The sequence below is a fragment of the Pteropus medius genome, unplaced genomic scaffold (assembly GCF_902729225.1).
Source record: "Pteropus medius unplaced genomic scaffold, Ma_sr-lr_union100, whole genome shotgun sequence".
In the NCBI taxonomy this organism is placed as follows: domain Eukaryota; kingdom Metazoa; phylum Chordata; class Mammalia; order Chiroptera; family Pteropodidae; genus Pteropus; species Pteropus medius.
In genome coordinates, this window is record NW_024351729.1 from 4,886,636 (window position 1) to 4,895,143 (window position 8,508).

At 33.0% G+C, this 8,508-nt stretch overlaps 1 pseudogene; it reads right to left on the reverse strand.

Annotated features, from left to right (window-relative positions):
• Positions 1-890: 890 nt before the first annotated feature.
• On the reverse strand, positions 891-2,067 carry LOC120587721 (3-ketoacyl-CoA thiolase, mitochondrial-like; annotated as a pseudogene).
• Between the last annotated feature and the right edge of the window lie 6,441 nt (positions 2,068-8,508).

An 8,508-nucleotide genomic window follows, 5' to 3' on the forward strand; every position in this document is an offset into this window, starting at 1 on the left:
TTTTACTCATTTCACCAATTCAAATGCTTACCTCTTCCAAAAACACCCAGTAATAATGTTTTGCCAGCTATATGGGCATCCCTTAGTCCAGACAAGTTGACACATAAAGTTAGCCATCATAGAGAATATAAAAAAAAGCCTATTATACACTTTAGGTTTTGGTCAATTTATTTGTGGGAGGGTTTAAAGAAGCAGGATTTTGCCCTGGCCTGTACACTATCAGGAGCTGAGAGCTACTCTGTGATCAGATATCTCAAAAAAATCTTATCTATGAGGAGGATAGACGGGAATGAAACTAATGTAATTAAGAAACAGCATTTGTTCGCATTAGTCATGAAAAGATTATATTTGATATATTCTAGCGTGGACAATGCTTTGTCTGTGCTGAGACTCAGTTCCAAAGTGGTCTAGTTTTTGTCTTTATCTATCATGGTCATAGAGTGGTCTTTCTAATTTTCAGTTTCTGTAAAAAAGTTTATATTCAAAAGGAGATGCAAAGATCTAGCTGTCCATGCCAGGTAAGTTTCCAGCAATACTGAGGCCTAGCTGAGAATACCAGGCAGGTCCAATATGTCAGGGGATTGCTCTTTCTCATCTGTTTCTATTAAAGAATGTTAACAGAATGTTACGTAATAAAGTATAAATTTTTTTTTTAAATTATAAGAAATTCTGAGCATTCCTCGTAAAGGTATTTATCATTGAAGCATTTATGAATTTATTTATTTTTGGAAGTTAAGGCAACATTTACTCAATTTCTGTGCAATGATATTTTCTAAGGCATATGGGATGGTTATTGGCAAGGATACAATTTTTTTAAGGCCTTCTATAATTAGATTTTAGTTTAGAAATACATTTGACTGGTGCAAATTTGAGAGAACTTATTTCTGGCCTTAGCTGTTATTCAAGATGAATACATCTTTACCTATTTTAATGTGTCTTGGCGAAGTAAAAGAAACAGAGGGCCACAGTGGGCTCCTTGCTCTCCTCAGGCTCTGAATAGTGAGTGTGATACCTTGGACACCTCTAATACAAGCTGATTGAAAGCATATTTTCCACCTTGACACCTGAACCCATGATACAGATGTGTAATAATTCCAATATAGATTCTGTCAATGGCTGACTCAAAGCAACGACTCTTCCATTCACATTGATTTTACTTGGGTGGGTATCCAAGCTCTTCTCGACTGCCATGTACTGGGAGCAAAAGCTTCATTCCCATCCATCAAATCTATGTCCTTAAGATTCAGTCTTGTTTTCTTTAGTGCCCCATTGATACCAGGGCCAAAAACAATATTCATGTTAGAGGGATCGCAACCGGACACAAAATAGCCCACAATTCTTGCCAGAAGAGTTTCTTAACAGCATCTTCACGAGCTATGACAGCATCAGATACTCCTGGCAAGGGCAGTGGCAGTCCCTTCTTTCTTGAATACTGGAGGAAGTTTATTTAACTGCTCCAGGCTTACTTGGGACTTAGTACAGTCATCTACTTGCATTGCTTGTTTTTTTTTTTTCTGTCATCACCTCGCTTGACATCATCTCATTATTAAAGTAACCAACATTACTAGTATCTTTCCACTGCTGTTGCGACTATAGAGCATACTTGTTACATTCTTCTCTGATTATTTTATGTTTTGCAGCAAAACTCTCTGTAATTCCCGTGAGGAATTGGACACGCTGGTTTGTTGATGCTGCTCACAAAGAATCATCCAGCTTTAGCTCTAATCCAAACTTAGTTCTAATATCCATGTTTATGACACAGAAGGGAGCCTGACTCATGTGTTTGGCTCCTCCATGCAAGACAATTTCATCATCTTTAACACAAATTTCCTGATATCCATTCACAACAGACTGAAAACCAGAGCCACAGAGCCTATTAACAGTAAAAACAGAGGCCTCTTTTGGGATTCCCACACAAAAGCCAACATGTCTTGCCAAATATGCAACAACCGGAGAACCATTTGCTGGTTTATTATAAGGATAAAACTCAAGAACAGACATTAGAAGACATGCATACAGCAAGGTATAAGGAAGTGAGGTTATAAGCTTCCAAATCCTTCTGGGCATGCCATATTCCCAACATTTCATTTGTTCACCAACCCAAAGCCCTGATTCATTTAGTTTTCATTCATAACAGAAAGATTTGTAAAACAATAAAATAACTTTTTAATAGTAGATTAATCTACTAATCTTTAATAGATTTGTAAATCAGATTCTGGGGAAAATAATATCATATGAAGCACTGGGCAGTTATAGGTAGAGGTTTTGATATGCCTTTAAAAACTTGGCAAATAAAAGATCATTCTCTCCTGCCCTCTTAATATTTGCACTTGTGATTTTCTTTATATTTAATTTCTAAGAGGAATTCTTAGCTATAGGAATTGAAGACACATGTTTAAAATATTGAGGTCAAAATGTAATTTTCAATGCCATCATTATATTTTAAAAGATCTATGTTTTATGCTAAATTCTTAATACTTCTATAGTAGAAACCATCTTATCTTACTTGATTGGAAGAGTTATTTAGTTATTTAGTTATTTAGTTACTGAAAAAGTGGGTTAAAATCAGAACGAAAAAAGTAAAAATATCTTAAAATTTATTTTATGTTAAAACACATGCAGGCACCCTATAATATAAGGACGAAGGCTTTTTCTGAGATTTAGTTTGCTGATTTGAGTCCTACATTTTTACAGAAAATACATTCTAAGGCCTCATCTGTAATTTCTAGCAATGGTTTCACTACAAGTTAAGAAATGCAGAAAGTGGAATAAAAGAGAGGTAGGTGCTCACTAGCCATGCTAGTTCAGTTGGTACACTTTCAAAGGGGAATTGAAACTTTCAGCTAACCTCCAAGATTATTTATGTGAAGACATATTAAGAGAGCTTCTATTTTCTGAGTGAAGACACAGTCCATCTACGTAATAAGACTTTTATATATTATCTGCAAGGGTTTGTTAATTATTTGTATTTTTAAAGATTATGCCACAAGTATGAATGCCTATTTATTAGACAAGAAGTTGTTTTGTTTTGTTTTATTTTTCATATACATATAAAATGTGTTTATAACTAATCTGTTTAAAAATATATACTTGTAGAAATAAAACTTACAGACAATAATGATTATCTATTACAGATATATATTTTTCCCACAAACACCAATTATATACTGACAGTCATCCTATTTGTTAGCTATGCTGTCAGTCAAAACAGATATGACTGCTCTCTAATGGCATTTGGCAGGAGTAAACAGAGATTAGAGCATAGACATTGGTTCAGGCCTCTAAGCCAATCTGTGCAACTTTCCATTCCAACCAAACAGTGACACCTGCATGTGGTAATCATTCTCCTTGGTTACAAGTTCTGGCAGAAACTAAAGACCTGTTTCAAGCTACAGTAAAATGAGCTAAGTATAAATGTGAAAATCTTCTTCATAGTAAAACTTTAATCTTCTCTTAAGAAAAAAAGAAAATGAAAGAAAGAATACAGGTGTTTTAATCATCTTTCAATTATTTTGTAGTAAGGTAGATTAAGCTTAAATAAACCAATGAAGAATAACCATGGCAGGGATGTTATCTTCTGGTGTCCATGATAAGAATTCAAACTGCAGTCCAGTATCCAGCATGAGCTGTAAACTGCTGTGCTGATGTTCACTACACCAATCTCCTTTTTACTTGTTAGAGCTTTCATCTCATGAAACTTGCCAACCTTAGGAATATTTTATGAGTTACCAGCTTTGCAACTTTTGCAGAATATATTCAAACATCACTTTTACAGGCAGCAGGACTACAAATATTTCTCCAAAGATTAAAAAAAAAAGTACATAAAAAGGAAACCATGGAAAGAAAACTAGTAGCATTTTCCCACTGTGTCCCTGCAAACACTCTTGTTTTCTATAACTTGAAGTCAGGCCCAGAGTTAGAGGTGAGCAGAGCATCCTCCTAAGGTTATCATTCCCAATCAAATCTCTATTTAGGAGCACAAAACACTAAATAATAAGCCTTTTCATTATTTTTTCAGGTATTTAACTGCCATTTTTGGGTAAAATATTAATAATTTAGTATTTTTATTTTCTCTTTTTTCCTACTAATTACTCCTATTTAATTTTTTAACAAATTATCATGTCTAACACTTATATAATAAATAACAAAATGTGCCACAGTTTTTTAATAAACTTTCAAAAATCGTGTAAAAACACATTATTCTTTTTTCTAAATGTCGACAGTAACGCATCGTTATTTTTAACCAAAAGTAAGCCTGTGGAACCCCAGAAGGCCTTATGGAGAGCTGGATGTTAGATATAATGAATGGGACAAGGCTAGTTTTAGATCTTGAATTACACTGTTCTGAAAATTTGACCTGTCTAACTAGCTCAATGACAAAGATTAAAACTGATTTCAGGAGCAGATATTTGAAAGCAGGTCTATACAACTGGCCTTACTTATGAGGAAAAAAAGAAAACTAATAGTTATAGAAACTCTAATACATTTCAGAGCCTCAGTGTCATACATATCTTTATTTGCTACCTTATATCCATTCTCTCTTTAGATATTATTTAGGTCAGTTTATGAAGTTTCCATGGGAATTTTCCCCTGGATTCTTCCAGAGGAGGGGTATGCAGGACTCATGTGAAACAGCATATTGAACAGTGAAAGTCTAAAGCCTGTCTATTCAGGATGAATTTCAGAAACTTATGGCATTTACATGAAATTTTTTTTTCTCTTAAACTATAAATTTAAGTACTGCAACCATCTTGCTACCAGAAAGAGAGCCTGAGGACAATTGTTCTAATTTACTGGAAATGAAGTCAAGATAAGGTCGGAGAGAAACCAAGACCTGGAATATTGTTCAGGCCACCACATTAAGCCTGATCAGAAGTTAGTCCTATCCATGAACTTTTCAACTAATCAACTGCCAGCCATGAAAAGCCATGGCATACTGAACCATACTGGTAAACCAAGTGGCTAGCAGAAGTAGTGTGATCCAACACCTCCCACTCCTCACACACCAGAGAAAGTCAGCTCTCCCAACGTACCTCTGTTAGATCGTACAGCATTTTATGAGCATGTTGTTCTTGAGGAGGAAGTGTTGGTTGTTTTGTCTAGAAGAAGGAAAGAGAGAAATGAGTTATTGCTGCTCATTTTTCATATGTAATAACCACTTAAGTGAGCACACTATTCACTGCAGTATGTTTCATGCACTACTAGATAAGTCGATGACTTCACTGAATAACACCATGGCTTAAACTAGAAATACAAATTCAAGTCTGACCCAGCTTATTCAACTTATTTTAAAGTAATTATTAACAATAGTAATTCATTTAAAAACTGATGAATATGGGAAAAACCTAAGCAACCAGGATGTCAGGATAATAAGCATAAACCATGACTGTCCTGGAAAACCAGACATACGAATGGTCTAGCTATGAGGAATTATAAAACTGAAGGATAGGTGAAGTACATACAATGAACTGTGACCTTTGGCTAATATGTAATGAAAGGTAACTTTATTAATCCACTTAAACATTCTTCTATAGATTATCATGAACCACCTATCTTAATAGTCTGCTTTCGGAGATGGGAGAGAAAGTAACTAGGAAAAATTCAAAAAGGAGTAAAATTTGATCTGCATAACAATGAAATAATAGATATTTGGCAAGTAACTAAGAAAGTTTAGTCTTGATGAGGGAATAGAAGACATGGACGCATGAGATTTAAAAGGAAATGTTGCATTTGATCTTCTGCAAATCATTGCGTGTACCAAAAAGTACTAGCTCATGCTTGTTCATAGGTGACATGGAGGAGTATTTTCTAGAAGGCATTGTTAAGCTAAAATAATTACACAGCTCATGTTTTTACACCACTTCACAGTTCATAGAAGAATTTACATACCCCACTTTATATATAACTATGTTACTCTCCTGAAAATGTCATAAAATATATTAATAACATTAGGTTAATTTTGTTATACAAATATTAAATCTTTATAAGCTTCATTTTAACCAAGGTGAAATGATTTAGAATGATTATGAAAGAAATTTCAGTGAATAAATTATATCACACCTTTTCAGAATCCATTCCTTGGTAGTTTTACAACAAATTTATTTGCACTTCAGGATTTCTGAGATCTCAATAAATTTACAAATGTAGGTTTTATAAGCAAATTTAATGAAAGGTTTCTTATTTTCAACATAAAACTTTGATTTAAATTCTGGAAGCCAAAGCTGTTATATTTTATTAAAATGGAAAAAAAAAGAAAATAATGGAAATTCCTTATGAAATTAAAGAACTTTTTCTTCCCCTTTTATACAATATTGCAATTTCTACTTTTAGTGTTCATCTTTAAAATATAGAAGCAATCTCACTATGAAAATTTTATGCATAGAACCAAAAGATAAACGACTTTCATTGATTTCCATCTGTATGCCCAGAGAGCCGAGAGTTTTTCATTTAATTAAACCAAATTAAATTCTAAAATAAATTTAGAAACACCTTCAAAATAATTGAGGTGTGCAGTTCTCTCTAAACTCTCTACTTGCCAAGTTTTTCCCATTAGTTAGACAAAGCATTCATAGTATGTCATTAAAACCTTCTTTTTAACTTTGGGTTTTGAACATGCAGTGCAATATACATATGATGTATTGTTGAATTGTATACTTGAAATTTGTATCATTTCATTAATCAACATCACTCCAATAAATTCAATTAAAAAAAAAAAAACCTTCTTTACTTAATAAAAATGATTCAATCCAGAGATGATTTTTACCCAAGTGCAATATTTTCTTTTTTATGATTACCTGCTATTTTAATCTGTTATTTAGTTTATGATGTTCTTTATTTTTATTATGTATTTTATTATGTATTAATGGTTGATATCTTAAATGTCTGAACCATTAAGTACATAATGAATGACACCATTTTTTTCCTAGTCTATCAAATGAGTTAAATAGAAAGAAAAAAATTTAACACTATTTTTGATCTATATAGATATGTAGCATAAAGTGAAATTTTAACACTCCACTTTACTGGTTTTATTAGTTTTTTGGGTGGCCATAACAATGTATCAAAAACTGTGTGGCTTAAACAACAGAAACTTATTGTCTCATCATTCTGGAGGCTAGAAATCCAAAATCACAGCGTCCGCAATGTTAGTTTCTACTTAGGGCTGTGAGTAAAAATCTGTTTCATGTCACTATTCTAGTTTCTAGTGGTTTGCAAGTACTTTTTGATGTGCCTTGGCCTGTACTAATATCATCCTGACCTCTGCTTTCATCTTCACATGGAGTTCTGTGTGTGTGTCTGTCTCCATGTCCAAATTTCCTCTTTTTTTAAGGACACATTCATATTGGATTAAAGCTTATTCAAATGAACACGTTTTAACTGGATCATCTGCAAAGACCCTATTTCTAACTAAGGCTGCATTCACAGGCACTGGGGTTTAGGATACCAACTTCTTTTTACTATTCAACACATAACAGGGACTGAGTTTTAAAATGCTTTTCTTTAAGTAGACTCAAAAAATGTTCAACTATGCATCACAATACGTGGGTTTAATTTTATCCCCCATTATTCATGAAGGAATCTCATAATTTCTTCATTTTGCAAACTTTCACAAATATATCTGAGTAACTAGGCACCGCTTTACCTTATCTGCATTAGGAATGAAGACAAGATATCAAAAGACTGAAATAAAACTCAAGGAATGTGGGATTTTTTTTTAAAAAAAAGGAATAGAAATAAAATAAATAAGTAAAAGACGTCTAAGAAAAAGTGGTTGAAATAGAAGAGTGGCAAAGAAAATCCACTTTATAATTTGGATTTGAATGAAAAAAAATTTCATAAGGTCCTAATTCCTGGTTCTGTCTTCTAAGGGACTCTAGAAGCAATGAGACACAGTTTACAATAACAGACAAGAAGTACTTAAAAATGAGATGCAAAAAAGATGCAGAAATCAACTCGAAATAATTCTTGTGGCCAAATATGTGCAATTCAGCATTAAATTATATAATGATAGTAAAGGATTACAACCTTTTAAATGAATTAACTTACTATTATGCCATTTTTAATGATTTACATATCTATATTTATATGAAAGCCCTTTCTTACAGTAGAGGCTCAAGTACTAACTATAGAAGAAAAGAAGGGATCAAAAAAATTACCATTTGGCAACTATCAGCATTAATTCAGGCAAGATTCATAAATGGATAGTAAAAGTAATGAGTGACATTTTGAGGTATTACAAAATATTTATATCATCTCAATATAATTTCTCATTAAACAGCATAAAAATTTGACAGGAACAATTTGATAAAGTGATTAGGTTAACACAGTGTTATATGCTAACCAATACTATATGCTAACTGACATGACACGTTAAGAATAGTACATCACTTCTGTGGTGTTCCTCACAAAACATCCATAACCTGAACCTGGACACATCAGACAACCCAAAGAGAGATGCATTTTATGCAAAATTACTGACCTGTTCTCTTAAAAAATAAAGTTAATGTC